Consider the following 17,818-nt stretch of genomic DNA (forward strand, 5'->3'; position numbering starts at 1 on the left):
TGGTGAAGGGGGCCAAGTTGGGGACCTGGATGGACACATGGAGGTGAAGGGGGGCAAGCTGGACACATTGGGACCTGGATGGACACATATAGGTGAAGGGTAGCAAGCTGGACACATGGGGACCTGGATGGACACATGGAGGTGAAGGGCGGCAAGCTGGACACATGGGGACGTGGATGGACGCATGGAGGTGAAGGGCGGCAAGCTGGACACATGGGGACGTGGATGGACACATGGAGGTGAAGGGCGGCAAGCTGGACACATGGGGTCCTGGATAGATATATGGGGTGGGGTGGGATGCATATATGAGTGGGACAGGATGGATATATGAAGGGGGGCAGGCTGGACACATGGAGGCCAGGATGGATATATGGGAGGGGCAGGCTGGACACATGGACACCAGAATGGATATATGGGGGGGGGGGGGGGTCAGGATGGATAGATGGGGGGCCACGCTGTACAAGGGACTTTATTACTGTTTAGGGGCCAGATTGAGGAACTTTATTAGTTTATGATGGCGAGTGGGGAACATTATTACTTTAGAGTCCAATTAGGGACATTATTACTTCTGTAATATAATTTTATTTTTAGGAAACTGTTTTCCGTAAGAGGGGACAAAAGGGGGGTCCTGTTACTGTGCAGGGCGCCACTATGTCGCTTTATTTCTTCAACTGGTGTAGTGTAGAAGCCTGGGGAAAAGTGGGAATGTGCTCTAAAAGAGATCAGTTATTGATAACTGTGTGTTATTTTCTGCAGAGATGATTCCTGGCTGGAAGAAGTGATGGTGGACTGTGCCAGATGAGGAAAAGCAAAGATGAAGAACTTCACCTAGAGACATCACTGGTGAGTCAGTGTATTACTGTACACTTACACAGGAGCTCTGTATATACTATATAGTGTATGTCACTGGTGACCAGTGTATTACCTATACACTATATACAGAGCTCCTGTGTATAATGTCACTCGTGATAACTGTATTACATGTACACTGACACTATATACAGAGATCCTGTTTATAATGTCACTGGGGATCACTGTATTACCTGTACACTGACACTATATACAGAGCTCATATGTATAGTGACAGTGTTGTTAGTATTGTGGTTTGTATTCCTGATCAGTAGTGTATTATTTGGTCACTATATGGTGGTAATATGTGGTCTGGTCATGGTGTGGTGATTTGTCCCTTTTGTATGTGATATTATTGGTGTTGTTATAGTGGATTATGTTGTGTATGGCGGTCATTTGTTCTCGCTGAGATTAACTAGGAAAAGATTTTTTTCCATGAGGCCACGGCTTCACTATCAGTATTTGGTCAGTATTTTTTCTCAGTAGTGAGAGCCAAAAGCAGGAGTGGGTGATAAATACAGAATTGGTGACTTGTTTCTATTCTACCTTTTCTCTGATTGTTCCTCACCTGGTTTTGGCTCCCACTCCTGAGAAAAAATCCTGACTGAATACTGATAGTGGGACTGTGGCCTTAGAGATGAAATACTTGGAGCAGAGCATCAGAGATGCACTCACAGGGGTTCTCCGGGGAGAACAAGTAATCCCCTCTCCACAGGATAAGTGATAACTTATTGATTGGTGGGGGTCTGACTACTGGGACCTGCAGCGATCGGCAGACTGTGGAGCTTTTCTCCCCATTACACTGGAGCTCATGTGCGACTCGACCACTGATCCATTCATTCCCTCAGGGGCTGTGAGCGCTGCTCTTTTTTGGAAGCCCCCAAGAGAAAGAATGAGGCTGTGGTCAGACGTCCCACCTGTCGCTGCATTTTAAAATGGGGATAAGTGTCCTGTCAGGGATAAAACTTCCCCATTCTTCCAATCAATAAGTGATCACCTATCCTGTGTAGCCCATGAATCTGTGATGACTTGTTTTAACCAAAGAAGCCCTTTCATGCAAACTACAGAAATTGTCCATCCCTGTTGTAGTCTGTGCAGAGTAGATGTGAGGAGCCGCCGGTCACTGCTCCACTATAACAGGGAGAGCAGAGAAGAGAGATCTGCATATTGCTGGAGGTGGGCCCCTAGAGTCAGCGTCCCCTGTGGGCCCCAGACACCCCAGTCCGACCCTGCTGACATCTGATTAAGGCCCCGTTCACATGTCAGGTTTTAATCAGTGTTTTTTTCTAATTTTCATCTGATTTTGGTCAGTGTGTCAGTTTTTCTCCTCAGTGGGGCATATTTTTTTATATGTAAAGTAAAAAGCTAAAGGTTTCCTCGCCTCGCTTGCCCGGCCTATAGACACTGGAAAACAAGCAGTACAGGCAACATGGTTGGTTCTGGCCATTTTTTCTGACAGACTCGTTGACTTCAATAGATGATCTTTATCTACAAATCGGATGAAAATCGGACCGGTCTCAGTTCTGATTTGCAGATCAATCGTCCACAATAAATAGAGCTGTAAACCTGTCCACGGTCTATAACGGAGCATATTCTACCTGCTAGAGAAATAACCAGACGTGAAAAGAGCCATGTGCTATTCTTACAGGGAAGGGGCCACGATTTTATGTTTTGTATTAATAATTATGTAATCAATTATTTTTAATACAAAATTAAATGTACCACTTTATTAGTTTTTTATTTATTTTTACATTGGCCACTAGGGGCTGCCATTTTTATTTGGGGGGTGTGTAAGAAGCACTCTTACACACCTCATTTACGGCAGCCCTGGCCATAAGAGACAGTAGTCTGTCACCGACCCTTTCTCTAACATTACAGGCCGCTCCTCCTGCCTCTAGCTGTGACCTGGGCACGCCCCCTTGGCTGTGCAGGTCGCAGCCGTGGGAGGAGATTGCAGCCATCTTTGTGGAGCCTGCAGTGTAAGCTGTACATTCCCCCTGTCGTCGCACGCACTGCTCAGTCAGAGCATGCCATGACAGGAACTGCCGGGGAGGAAATGCCTAGGAGTGGACGTCCCGAGTGAGTATCTGCAGCGGCGCCGTGCGGTGATCTCAGCCTCTCAGCTGTTATCACCGCCGACATCTTCAGGCAACACAGACACAGCGCTGCGTGGGAACGTGGAAGGAGAGTAGAAGCGTTTGTTTTGTTTTTTTTCCCTTCGCATTGAATATATGGGGGCATATACCCACCAGGATGGAGGGGGGGGCATATACCCACCAGGATGGATGGAGGGGGGGGGGCATATACCCACCAGGATGGATGGAGGGGGGGGGGCATATACCCACCAGGATGGATGGAGGGGGGGGGGGCATATACCCACCAGGATGGATGGAGGGGGGGGGGGGGCATATACCCACCAGGATGGATGGAGGGGGGGGGCATATACCCACCAGGATGGATGGAGGGGGGGGCATATACCCACCAGGATGGATGGAGGGGGGGGCATATACCCACCAGGATGGATGGAGGGGGGGGCATATACCCACCAGGATGGATGGAGGGGGGGGGCATATACCCACCAGGATGGATGGAGGGGGGGGGCATATACCCACCAGGATGGATGGAGGGGGGGGGCATATACCCACCAGGATGGATGGAGGGGGGGGGCATATACCCACCAGGATGGATGGATGGATGGATGGAGGGGGGGGCATATACCCACCAGGATGGATGTAAGGGGGGGGGCCATATACCCACCAGGATGGATGGATGGAGGGGGGGGGCATATACCCACCAGGATGGATGGAGGGGGGGGGCATATACCCACCAGTATGGAGGGGAGGATATATCCACCAGGATGGATGGATGGAGGGGGGCATATACTGACCGGGATGGATGGAGCATATACATGTACCCAGGATGGATGGGGGTGTGTGACGCCTAGCTGCGCTTGGTATCACAGATCCTAGCAGGGTGTATTGATGGATTCCTCCACAAGAGGCCCCCATAACCATTCACACATCTCCACCTTCCACCTCAGACCATCAGAGGGAGCCCGTTAGGGATAGATATATAAGGGAAGGTGGAGCCAGGCAGCAGTTAGTCTAGACTGGAGTCGACAGAAAGCAAACCTGTTGAGAGAGCTCCTGCAATGCAAAAGCCTGAGAGAGGTCAGTCTGCAGTGGAGCACGTTCTAGACTCAGTTGTAGCTCAGAGAGGTGAGCTTTAGGTGTGCCGGCGCCATAAGATCGGTGAAGCGCGGCAACCTGCCGTTAGTGTGTATAGCCTAGTGAGGGCCCGAGTAGGCCGAAGGCGAGTGGAGAGTTAATACATAGGGGGCAGAGGAGCTTAACTAGCTCACCCCGAAGAAGCAGTTACCGGACATCGGGTCCGAAGCTTACCGGGATCTCCACGACCCAGTAAGATATAACCAGAATCCCTGGAGAACTACAAGTCCCAGTATCGCAAAAGTGCTGATACGTAATAGAGCCAGGAGACACATAGGCCCCTTAAGTCGGGAGCGTGTAATCCAAGAAAAGGCCATACCACAAGGTCAGCCAGCGCAGGACAGAGACAAAGTTAGGCCTTGCTCCAGGAAGGTCAGAAACTTACTACGCAGAGGCAAGAAACAGGAGGCCCAAAACCCGCTCATTGGGGAGGATCCTGACGTGCACCCTTCACCCTACAGTGCTCTGGGACGTGCCTGAATTTCCATCAGTAAAAGGTACTGAAGTGACAATCGTGTCTGTCCCTGTTCTTGCTCTGACCCGGCTGGGTCTCTCCGTCCTGCTTTCCCCGTCCATACGCTGCCCTGAGGCCTAGCTCCACCTGTGGGAAGCTATACCATCGAGCTACCTTATCACCGGCCTCAGTGGACTGCGCAGCGCTGGTGATCCTCACCAGAAACCACAGGTGGCGTCACAAACTCTTTTATAAACTTCACAAATCACCAACCCTTTTAAAGGAGCGACCCCAGGGTACGGGCCCGGGAGCCGACCACCGCGACATCCCTAAAGGCCCGGGTACCGAGTCATACCCATTCCCCTGGGCTAGTCAGGGGCATATAAACCTACCCAGCATCGATGGATGGAGGGGGCATTTACACCTACCCAGGATGGATGGAGGGGGCATTTACACCTACCCAGGATGGATGGATGGAGGGGCATTTACACCTACCCAGGATGGATGGATGGAGGGGCATTTACACCTACCCAGGATGGAGGGGGCATCTACACCTAACCAGGTTGGATGGAGGGGCATATACACCTACCAGAATAGACTACCCAGGATGGATGGATGGATGGAGGGGCATCTACACCTAACCAGGATGGATGAATGGAGGGGGCATCTACACCTAACCAGGTTGGATGGAGGGGCATATACACCTACCAGAATAGACTACCCAGGATGGATGGAGGGGCATCTACACCTACCCAGAATGGATGAAGGGGCATATACACCTACCCAGGATGGATGGATGGAGGGGCATATACACCTACCCAGGATGGATGGAGGGGGCATATACACCTACCCAGGATGGATGGATGGCTGGAGGGGCATATACAGCTACCCAGGATGGATGGAGGGGCCGATACACCTACCCAGGATGGATGGAGGGGGCCTATACACCTACCCAGGATGGATGGATGGAGGGGAATATACACCTACCCAGGATGGAAGGGCATATACACCTACCCAGGATGGATGGATGGAGGGGCATATACACCTACCCAGGATGGATGGAGGGGCAAATACTCCTACACTGGATGGACGGAGGGGCATATACACCTACCCAGGATGGATGGATGGATGGAGGGGCATATACACCTACCCAGGATGGATGGATGGAGGGGTATTCGCATCTACCATGGATGGATGGAGGGGCATCTACACCTACCCAGGATGGATTGATGGATGGAGGGGCATTTACACCTACCCAGGATGGATGGATGGATGGAGGGGCATTTACACCTACCCAGGATGGATGGATGGATGAAGGGGCATATACACCTACCCAGGATGGATGGATGGATGGAGGGGCATCTACACTTAACCAGGATGGATGGATGGAGGGGCATCTACACCTAACCAGGATGGATGGAGGGGCATATACACCTAGCAGAATAGACTACCCAGGATGGATGGATGGATGGAGGGGCATCTACACCTAACCAGGATGGATGAATGGAGGGGGCATCTACACCTAACCAGGTTGGATGGAGGGGCATATACACCTACCAGAATAGACTACCCAGGATGGATGGAGGGGCATCTACACCTACCCAGAATGGATGAAGGGGCATATACACCTACCCAGGATGGCTGGAGGGGCATATACAGCTACTCAGGATGGATGGATGGGCATATACACCTACCCAGGATGGATGGAGGGGCATATACACCTACCCAGGATGGATGGATGGAAGAATGGATGGAGGGGTATTCGCATCTACCATGGATGGATGGAGGGGCATCTACACCTACCCAGGATGGATTGATGGATGGAGGGGCATCTACACCTACCCAGAGTGGATGGATGGAGGGGCATATACACCTACCAGAATAGACTGCTCAGGATGGATGGATGGATGGAGGGGCATCTATGCTTACCCAGTTTGGATGGATGGATGGAGGTGCATATACACCTACCCAGGATGGATGGATGGAGAGGTATCTACACCTACCCAGGATGGATGGAATGAGGGGCATATATGACGCGCCCCCTGGGACATATTCCTTTTTGAGGGGAATACCCGGCACCGGATCAGATGGGGGGGGGTTTGTAGTCTCCGAGCGGCTGTGACCCGGCCCGTGCCCAGGGCGTCAAGCTCAGTGTTATGTGGCAGTCCTACAGATGTTATTAAGAGTTCTTTTGTGTCGACTACGCCACCCGTTGTGATGCGGTCACTGTGGCCGCCGCTGCAGCAGGGTCCGCTGAGGCTGATGGTGGGTGCGCAGCTTGGTGGGATAACCCCCAACGGGAGGGGTATAGCCTCAGAGGGGACAGGCGCAGAGGATGGGGGTTGTGGTGGTGTAGTGCAGACGGCAGTGAAGACAGAGTCGGGTTGTGCAGTTAAGGGTGTTTACTTACTGCAGATGTTGTACTGGTCACTCCAGCTGCTAGTGACCACCCGAGCCGTGCTGTGTCCACCAGGTCCTGGATCCAGCCAACCCCCAAACAAGTCCGGAGCGTGGCCCTGAGCTCTCTTTCTGTCCCGTTCTCTGGCCGTCCCCACCAGTAATCCACCTAGGTCCAGCTCCCTCGGGCCTTCTGTTGGGACACCCTTGGCCCTGGGTTCCCTGACCCTTCATGTGGTGTGCCTTCGGGGTGGATGTGATGGGTGACCGTGGCAGACGCTGCCCACGGTCTCCGGTCTCTGGCTGGGGAATGTTTTTACCCCCACCAGCTTGGGTTCCGGTACCCTGATGCCGACTCTTCACCCGGTGCTTTGAGTTGGGATCTCAGAGTCCTTCTCTTCTGTGCTCTGGGTCTCTCTCTTTTCTCCTCTTTTACTCCCTCTATGTGTGAGCTCAGGTGACCAGCACCCAATGAGCTCCTATCTTTACCCAGGCTGCTCCCCCTATCTGCCCCTACACTACTTGGGATGTACCACCCCCCTCCCACTCCAGCCAGGAACAGACTCGGTCGTACCTGCACATTTCTAAGTGGGAGTACCGTCGGCCTGTTCCCCGGAAATGGGATGTGTGTAGTGCATGCAGCCTACCGAGCTCAGATCCACACTCCATCCTTGCCCGGGAGTGGAATATCACACCTCTGGGTTGAGGTGCAATACCCCTGTAGCAGCCGAATCCTCAGGGTGCTACATTCCCCCCTGGTAAATCACAGCACGTCCTCGAGCTGTAAGACATAAATAACACCAAAAACATACATTTTTTTTTTTTTTTTTCATAAACATATATAAATAACATATCTTAGCAGATAAAACTTTCTCGTCGTCTCTTGTTTCAGGTTCCTCCTCCGGACACTGTGCAACGTGTGTCCGGGAAAAGTGCGACAGTCTCTTAGAAAAACTGGTTTTCCTATAAAACCGGTAGGGGGCGCTTTAGGAAGCGCAACTATATACAGGGATATGGCCGCTCTCAGTCCTCGGCCAGGTAAAGGGAAGGGAATGGCTGCTCACAGTCCTCAGCCTGGTATGGATTAAGGGGTTAACGGGTAAACAGTTCACTCAGCTGGTCCCAACGGGGACTATATATATGTATCAACAGTTTCTTTGGTACCCGGTCGGGTAACTATTTACATCACTTGCTCTGCCGCACTCAACGGCGTCTTCCTCCTGCTCTTTGCTTATAGCTGGTTGTAACTTCAGACCCGTCCGGGTCCTCTTGCTCCTCCTCCCCGCACTGCAACTCCTCCTCCGTCAGGCGGTGTACGTGGAGGGCGTAAGGTCCTTTGGCACACTTGTGCCGGGTAAAGGTGACCTCGTCTCCGATGTAGAGGTCACGACCTCTGTGCCCCTCCGGCAGATGGGACTCCACGTCTCTGCGCGTGACAAAGACGTCGCCGGGGGTGTTGTTGTCTCTAATGAAGCCCCACCCATGCTGCTGGTTGAACTTGATTACAGTCCCGGTGGTACGGGGACTGTGCGCTGCACAGGGGTCCCTCCTGGTCCGGCTCTTCTGCTCGGCACTCCGTATTTGGGCCTGTTGTTCCCGGACCCGCCTCTCTCTCCACTCCCTCGCAAACTCCTCGAGCTGTTGGCGGCAGCACTCCGCACGCTCTGCTGCAGCTGCCCTAGTTTCCTGAGTGAACCCCATTAGATCTTCTCCGGTGGGGTCCCACTCAAACTGTGCTTCCGCTAGCGGGGGCGAGATCCTTATTACGGGCTTCGGAGCCGGAATCAGGGGTGCACACATGGCCCCAACCCTCCTCTGGTGCTCCAGTTCGTAATACTTCTGGGGCCAGATGAAAGGCTGCCCGTCCGGCCACGTGTGCTGGGCAAACAAGTCCTCTCCCAGACGCGGCACCCTTGGTTTTACGGGTGCGGGCGCGGTGGTGGTGGCGCCCGGGTTGCCCAGGCCTTGCGGCCAGGCCTGGGGCACCTGGAAGGTGAAGGGCACCGTTAGGACGGCGGCGCCCTGGGCTACCTGGCCTTGCGGCCAGGCCGGAGGCTCCGCGGAGGTAGGGGGCGCTGTTGGTGATTCGGCGCCCGGGGGTACTAGGCCTTGCGACCAGGCTGGTGGTATTTCCTGCTTTGTCACGCCCCGGGTCGAGGCGCGTGACGTCACAGGGGTCGCGGCGGCGGCTTCCGGTTGGGGCCTAGTCTGCGTCGGTGACATGGCGTTTTCGGGCACAGCAGGGGGACTTTCGGGCTCTGCGACGGGGAGCTGGGGCAGGTAAGCGGTGTCACGGCTTGGGGTATAGGCGTCCCCTTTACCTGCCTCCATGCGTTCGGCTCCCTTCTCGGCGCCGTCTCCGGCCTTGGGTCCTCCCGCGCCATCCTCAGAGGCGGTCTCCTTCCTCATCTCGGCTGGCGTGCTCCGGGTCTTGGTTTCAGCTTGCGTCTTGGTTTCAGCTTGCTGGGCCATCTCCCGGCTCCATTCCGCCAATATCTCGCGCTGTACCCGGGCCATCCTCCGTGCGAGGCCCTCCAGGGCAGTCTGCGCACACTCCCGGTCTCGGGGGAGCTGTGCAAGGACCTCCACTAGGCCTAGTGGGGTCGTGGTGTCCAGCAGGCTCCTGACCAACGGGTCGGTGCTGCTCTGCTCTTCTTCCAGCAGGCTCCTGGCCAGCGGGCCGGTGCTGCTCTGCTCTCTGGACATCTCCGGGTGAGCTTTTCTGCTGCTCCTCTCCAGGCTTCCTGCCTCCGGGTGCGCTCGCTCCAGACTCCTCCAGGCGGCACCCATCTTTGCTCTTTTCTTTCGTCTCCTCCCACTTCGAGGGCGGTCCCGGGGCAACTCGGTGACTGTCAGCTCCAGGGGTAGTTCTTTCACGCTGACAGACACCTCCAGCATCACAGTCTCTGTTGGTGGGGGCGGTTTCCACTTTTGGCGCCATTTTCTGTCCTGGCCCACGATGGGAGGTGGCCTCTTGCCCTCCTTTGGCACGCCCATAATGGCGTCCGCTGCTCTTCCAAGGCGGGAAATCTGCGGTTTTGGCGGGAAGCGTCGCCCAGTGGCGGGAAACTCTGCAGATGGCGGGAACAAGTTGGAAATGGCGGACAATCGGCGGGAAACGACTGGTGATGGAGTCCGATGGCGTGGACCCTCCGGAACCGGCGGGAGACTTCTTTCTGAGGTAAACTTGCACTTTTCTTCAGGCACGCAGTACCCGGGTGTTGCGGGCACGTAATCCTGCCGACTACGCCAAAGTTGACGCGCCCCCTGGGACATATTCCTTTTTGAGGGGAATACCCGGCACCGGATCAGATGGGGGGGGGTTTGTAGTCTCCGAGCGGCTGTGACCCGGCCCGTGCCCAGGGCGTCAAGCTCAGTGTTATGTGGCAGTCCTACAGATGTTATTAAGAGTTCTTTTGTGTCGACTACGCCACCCGTTGTGATGCGGTCACTGTGGCCGCCGCTGCAGCAGGGTCCGCTGAGGCTGATGGTGGGTGCGCAGCTTGGTGGGATAACCCCCAACGGGAGGGGTATAGCCTCAGAGGGGACAGGCGCAGAGGATGGGGGTTGTGGTGGTGTAGTGCAGACGGCAGTGAAGACAGTCGGGTTGTGCAGTTAAGGGTGTTTACTTACTGCAGATGTTGTACTGGTCACTCCAGCTGCTAGTGACCACCCGAGCCGTGCTGTGTCCACCAGGTCCTGGATCCAGCCAACCCCCAAACAAGTCCGGAGCGTGGCCCTGAGCTCTCTTTCTGTCCCGTTCTCTGGCCGTCCCCACCAGTAATCCACCTAGGTCCAGCTCCCTCGGGCCTTCTGTTGGGACACCCTTGGCCCTGGGTTCCCTGACCCTTCATGTGGTGTGCCTTCGGGGTGGATGTGATGGGTGACCGTGGCAGACGCTGCCCACGGTCTCCGGTCTCTGGCTGGGGAATGTTTTTACCCCCACCAGCTTGGGTTCCGGTACCCTGATGCCGACTCTTCACCCGGTGCTTTGAGTTGGGATCTCAGAGTCCTTCTCTTCTGTGCTCTGGGTCTCTCTCTTTTCTCCTCTCTCACTCTGGGTCTTTGTCTTTCTTCTCTCCTCTGCTCCTGACTTGTTCTCTGCAGCTGACTGACTCTCTGCATCTGATCCTCTGCATCTGACCCTGATCTTACTTGGTGCCCACCTTATATACTCCCTCTATGTGTGAGCTCAGATGACCAGCACCCAATGAGCTCCTATCTTTACCCAGGCTGCTCCCCCTATCTGCCCCTACACTACTTGGGATGTACCACCCCCCTCCCACTCCAGCCAGGAACAGACTCGGTCGTACCTGCACATTTCTAAGTGGGAGTACCGTCGGCCTGTTCCCCGGAAATGGGATGTGTGTAGTGCATGCAGCCTACCGAGCTCAGATCCACACTCCATCCTTGCCCGGGAGTGGAATATCACACCTCTCGGTTGAGGTGCAATACCCCTGTAGCAGCCGAATCCTCAGGGTGCTACATTTACACCTACCCAGAATGGATGGATGGAGGGGCATCTAGACCTACCCAGGATGTATGGATGGATGGAGGGGCATATACACCTACCCAGAGTGGACGGATGGAGGGGCATCTACCCCTACCCACGATGGATGGATGGAGGGGAATCTACACTTACTCAGGATGGATGGATGGATGGAAGGGCATCTACACCTACCCAGGATGGGTGGATGGATGGGCATCTAGACCTACCCAGGATGTATGGATGGATGGAGGGGCATATACACCTACCCAGAGTGGATGGATGGAGGGGCATATACACCTACCAGGATGGATGGATGGGCATATACATCTACTCAGGATGGATGGATGGATGGAGGGGCATATACACCTACTCAGGATGGATGGATGGAGGGGCATATACACCTACTCAGGATGGATGGATGGAGGGGCATATACAGCTACCCAGGATGGATGGAGAGGCCGATACACCTACCCAGGATGGATGGAAGGGCATATTCACCTACCCAGGATGGATGGATGGAGGGGCATATACACCTACCGAGAATGGATGGAAGGAGGGGCATATACACCTACCAGAATAGACTGCGCAGGATGGATGGATGGAGTGGTATCTACACCTACTATGGATGGATGGAGGGGCATCTACACCTACCCAGGATGGATTGATGGATGGAGGGGCATCTACACCTACCGAGAATGGACGAATGGAGGGGCATCTACACCTACCGAGAATGGATGGATGGAGGGACATATACACCTACCCAGGATGGATGGATGGAGGGGCATCTACGCCTACCCAGAATGGATGGATGGATGAAGGGTCATATACACTCACCCAGGATGGATGGATGGAGGGGGAAATACACCTACTCAGGATGGATGGAGGGGCATATACACCTACCCAGGATGGATGGAGGGGCAAATACTCCTACCCAGGATGGATGGATGGATGGAGGGGCATATACACCTACCAGAATAGACTACCCAGGATGGATGGAGGTGCATCTACGCAAACCCAGAATGGATGGATGAAGGGGCATATACACCTACCCAGATTGGATGGATGGATGGATGGATGGATGGATGGATGGATGGAGGTGCATATACACCTACCCAGGATGGATGGATGGAAAGGTATCTACGCCTACCCAGGATGGATGGATGGAGGGGCATATACACCTACCCAGAATGGATGGATGGAGGGGCATCTACCCCTACCCAGGATGGATGGATGGAGGGGCATCTACACTTACCCAGGATGAATGGATGGATGGAAGGGCATCTACACCTACCCAGGATGGATGGAGGGGCATCTAGACCTACCCAGGATGTATGGATGGATGGAGGGGCATCTACACCTACCCAGGATGGATGGATGGATGGAGGGGCATCTACACCTACCCAGGATGAATAGATGGAGGGGCATCTACGCCTACCCAGAATGGATGGATGGAGGGGCATATACACCTACCCAGGATGGATTGATGGATGGAGGGGCATATACACCTACCCAGGATGGATGGATGGACATATACACCTACTCAGGATGGATGGATGGAGGGGCATATACAGCTACCCAGGATGGATGGAGAGGCCGATACACCTACCCAGGATGGATGGAAGGGCATATTCACCTACCCAGGATGGATGGATGGAGGGGCATATACACCTACCCACTATGGATGGAGGGGCAAATACTCCTACCCAGGATGAATGGAGGGGCATATACACCTACCCAGAATGGATGGATGGAGTGGTATCTACACCTACTATGGATGGATGGAGGGGCATCTACACCTACCCAGGATGGATTGATGGATGGAGGGGCATCTACACCTACCGAGAATGGATGGATGGAGGGGCATATACACCTACCAGAATAGACTGCGCAGGATGGATGGATGGATGGATGGAGGGGCATCTACGCCTACCCAGAATGGATGGATGGATGAAGGGTCATATACACCTACCCAGGATGGATGGAGGGGCATATACACCTACCCAGGATGGATGGAGGTGCAAATACTCCTACCCAGGATGGATGGAGGGGCATATACACCTACCAGAATAGACTACCCAGGATGGATGGAGGTGCATCTACGCAAACCCAGAATGGATGGATGAAGGGGCATATACACCTACCCAGATTGGATGGATGCATGGATGGATGGATGGATGGAGGTGCATATACACCTACCCAGGATGGATGGATGGAAAGGTATCTACGCCTACCCAGGATGGATGGATGGATGTATGGAGGGGCATATACACCTACCCAGAATGGATGGATGGAGGGGCATATACACCTACCCAGAATGGATGGATGGAGTGGTATCTACACCTACTATGGATGGATGGAGGGGCATCTACACCTACCCAGGATGGATTGATGAATGGAGGGGCATCTACACCTACCGAGAATGGACGAATGGAGGGGCATCTACACCTACCGAGAATGGACGAATGGAGGGGCATCTACACCTACCGAGAATGGATGGATGGAGGGGCATATACACCTACCCAGAATGGATGGATGGAGGGGCATATACACCTACCCAGAATGGATGGATGGAGGGGCATATACACCTACCCAGAATGGATGGATGGAGTGGTATCTACACCTACTATGGATGGATGGAGGGGCATCTACACCTACCCAGGATGGATTGATGAATGGAGGGGCATCTACACCTACCGAGAATGGACGAATGGAGGGGCATCTACACCTACCGAGAATGGACGAATGGAGGGGCATCTACACCTACTGAGAATGGATGGATGGAGGGGCATATACACCTACCCAGGATGGATGGATAGAGGGGCATATACACCTACCAGAATAGACTGCGCAGGATGGATGGATGGATGGAGGGGCATCTACGCCTACCCATAATGGATGGATGGATGAAGGGTCATATACACCTACCCAGGATGGATGGAGGGGCATATACACCTACCCAGGATGGATGGAGGTGCAAATACTCCTACCCAGGATGGATGGATGGATGGAGGGGCATATACACCTACCAGAATAGACTACCCAGGATGGATGGAGGTGCATCTACGCAAACCCAGAATGGATGGATGAAGGGGCATATACACCTACCCAGATTGGATGGATGCATTGATGGATGGATGGAGGTGCATATACACCTACCCAGGATGGATGGATGGAAAGGTATCTACGCCTACCCAGGATGGATGGATGGAGGGGCATATACACCTACCCAGAATGGATGGATGGCGGGTCATATACACCTACCCAGGATGGATGGATGGAGGGGCATCTACCCCTACCCAGGATGGATGGATGGAGGGGCATCTACACTTGCCCCTCCATCCATCCATCCATTCATCCTGGGTAAGTGTAGATGCCCCTCCATCCATCCATCCTGGGTAGGTGTAGATGCCCCTCCATCCATCCATTCATCCTGGGTATCTACACCTACCCAGGATGGGTGGATGGATGGAGGGGCATCTACACCTACCCAGGATGTATAGATGGATGGAGGGGCATCTACACCTACCCAGGATGGATGGATGGATGGAGGGGCATCTACACCTTACCCGGGATGGATGGATGGAGGGGCATCTACACCTACCCAGGATGAATGGATGGAGGGTCATCTACGCCTACCCAGAATGGATGGATGGAGGGGCATCTACACCTACCCAGAATGGATGGATGGAGGGGCATCTACGCCTACCCAGAATGGATGGAGGGGCATATACACCTACCCAGAATGGATGAATGGAGGGGCATATACACCTACCCAGAATGGATGGATGGAGGGGCATCTACGCCTACCCAGAATGGATGGATGGAGGGGCATCTACGCCTACCCAGAATGAATGGATGGAGGGGCATATACACCTACCCAGAATGGATGAATGGAGGGGCATATACACCTACCCAGAATGGATGGATGGAGGACCATATACACCTACCCAGGATGGATGGAGGGGCATCTACACCTACCCAGGATGGATGGATGGAGGGGCATCTACTCCTACCCAAGATGGATGGATGGCGGGGCATCTACTCCTACCCAAGATGGATGGATGGCGGGGCATATACACCTACCCAGGATGGATGGAGAAGCATATACACCTACCCAGGATGGATGGAGGGGCATGTATACCTACCCAGGATGGATGGATGGCGGGGCATATACACCTACCCAGGATGGATGGATGGGGACGCATGGATTCCACTCAGTATCAGCAGATTCTTGACAATAATGTTCAAGAATCAGTGATAAAGTTGAAGTTACGCAGGGGATGGATCTTTCAGCAAGACAATGATCCAAAACACGGCTCCAAATCTACTCAGGCATTCATGCAGAGGAACAATTACAATGTTCTGGAATGGCCATCCCAGTCCCCAGACCTGAATATCGTTGAACATCTGTGGGATCATTTGAAGAGGGCTGTCCATGCTCGGCGACCATCAAACTTAACTGAACTGGAATTGTTTTGTAAAGAGGAATGGTCAAAAATACCTTCATCCAGGATCCAGGAAATCATTAAAAGCTACAGGAAGCGACTAGAGGCTGTTATTTTTGCAAAAGTAGGATCTACTAAATATTAATGTCACTTTTCTGGTGAGGTGCCCATACTTATGCACCTGTCAAATTTTGTTTGAATGCAGATTGCACATTTTCTGTTAGTACAATAAACCTCGTTTCAAGGCAGAAACATTACTGTGTCCAACAGTTATTACATATATCAAACTGAAATAGCTGTTGCAAAAACACCAATTTTTATAAAACATTAAGCTTAAGATTAATAGGGGTGCCCAAACTTTTTCATATAACTGTATGTTCTAATTATATTTTTAATATGAACTATTGGCACAATAGTCAATGAATGTGACCTTTTTTCAGTCTCTATAACTATATAATGGAATCTTACTTATGGGCTATCTACTTTGTTTTAGGTTTTAAGCGCCACTTCTCTGACCGGACTTCTGGAAAAACTTCAGGACAGCAATGTGCTTCTGGATAAAATCATGAAAGGGCTGAATGCCTATCTGGAGAAGAAGAGGCTTTTTTCCCACGGTATAGTCCTTTCACTTGTTGCAATGATTCTATATACTCCTTAAAGAAATTTTTTTTTTTCTTATTTAAACGCATTGAAATCATTTTTGGAATTGGATTTCATTAATAATTTTGCACTGTTTGCCTTCTATTGGCTCTGTGTTGCGCTGGCTATTGGACTTATTTTTAATCTGTCTTTTTTCAGCTCCTCTTAGCCGATTTATGACCACAGATCACATCAAAGCTGAATGTGCAGGAAACAAAAAGCCTAACGGTGCAACATTTTTAATGAAACTGAATTGTCGCAAATACTCGCAATTAAATGGGTATTCCCATCTCCAAGATCCTATCCCAATATGTAGTAGGCGTAGTAATAATAATAATATTAGCAAATACCTCCAATTAGAAGTGTAGTATAGTTCTTCTGATTCGCTATGTCGCTTTCCCCATGTGCAAGGCATTGCAGTAGCTTCGGTATCCATGGTTACGACCACTCATATAGTGACAGTTATTTGCTAGTGGTCGTAACCTAAGCTACTGCAATGCCCTGCACATGGGATAAGCGACAAAACAAATCAGAAGAACTATACTACACTTCTAATTGGAGGTATTTGCTAATATTATTATTATGACGCCTACTACATATTGGGGTAGAATATTCTGCTGAACAGTCATGTGTTTTTAATGGGGAGAGAGGAGAAAGTCAGTACTGGACACCTCCGGCAGCGGGTTATCTCCCCTGAGAACCAAAAGACCGGGTATTGAAATCCCATCTGCCCGATCCTTCTGGCCCTGACATCCTCTATCGGGGGAGAGTCAGGAGACCCCCATACACATCAGTGGGTAGGCCGGTCCTGCTGCAATCGTCAGGTTTAAACTATTTTAATCCAATGTGTATGGGGACTGAATCTTTACTTTAAAGCTTTGCTTTTCTATTTTCTCACAGACACTGATACAAATGGCGCCTGACCCAATACTTTAATGACATCTTTATCATATTGTGCATTTTCGCTTTAGCTTTTTCTTCCTGTCCAACGACGAAATGCTAGAAATTCTCTCTGAGACTAAAGATCCTCTGCGGGTCCAACCACATCTAAAGAAGGGCTTTGAAGGCATCGCAAAGCTGGAGTTCCTTCCTAACCTGGACATCAAAGCCATGTACAGCACCGAGGGGGAACGCGTAGAGCTCATCCAGACCATCTCCACCTCCGAGGCTCGGGGGGCCGTGGAGAAGTGGCTCATCCAAGGGGAAGATGTCATGTTAAGGAGCGTGCATGATGTTATTGCTCGGTCACGAATGGTACGGATCTACCTACAGACCAAAAGCATTAATTGGAACTAATCTAGTACTTTTATATTTGTAT

General features: G+C 52.3%; 1 long non-coding RNA gene across 1 annotated transcript; it reads left to right on the forward strand.

Moving 5' to 3' along the window:
- Positions 1 to 754: 754 nt before the first annotated feature.
- Positions 755 to 17,570, forward strand: LOC141242782 (uncharacterized). The gene is made up of 3 exons (XR_012307149.1): positions 755 to 843; positions 16,355 to 16,475; positions 17,472 to 17,570. It is a non-coding gene; the product is annotated as an uncharacterized lncRNA (long non-coding RNA).
- Positions 17,571 to 17,818: the final 248 nt, after the last annotated feature.

This window comes from Phyllobates terribilis, unplaced genomic scaffold, assembly GCF_046119375.1.
Source record: "Phyllobates terribilis strain yellow unplaced genomic scaffold, ASM4611937v1 Scaffold_1062__1_contigs__length_440962, whole genome shotgun sequence".
NCBI lineage: Eukaryota > Metazoa > Chordata > Amphibia > Anura > Dendrobatidae > Phyllobates > Phyllobates terribilis.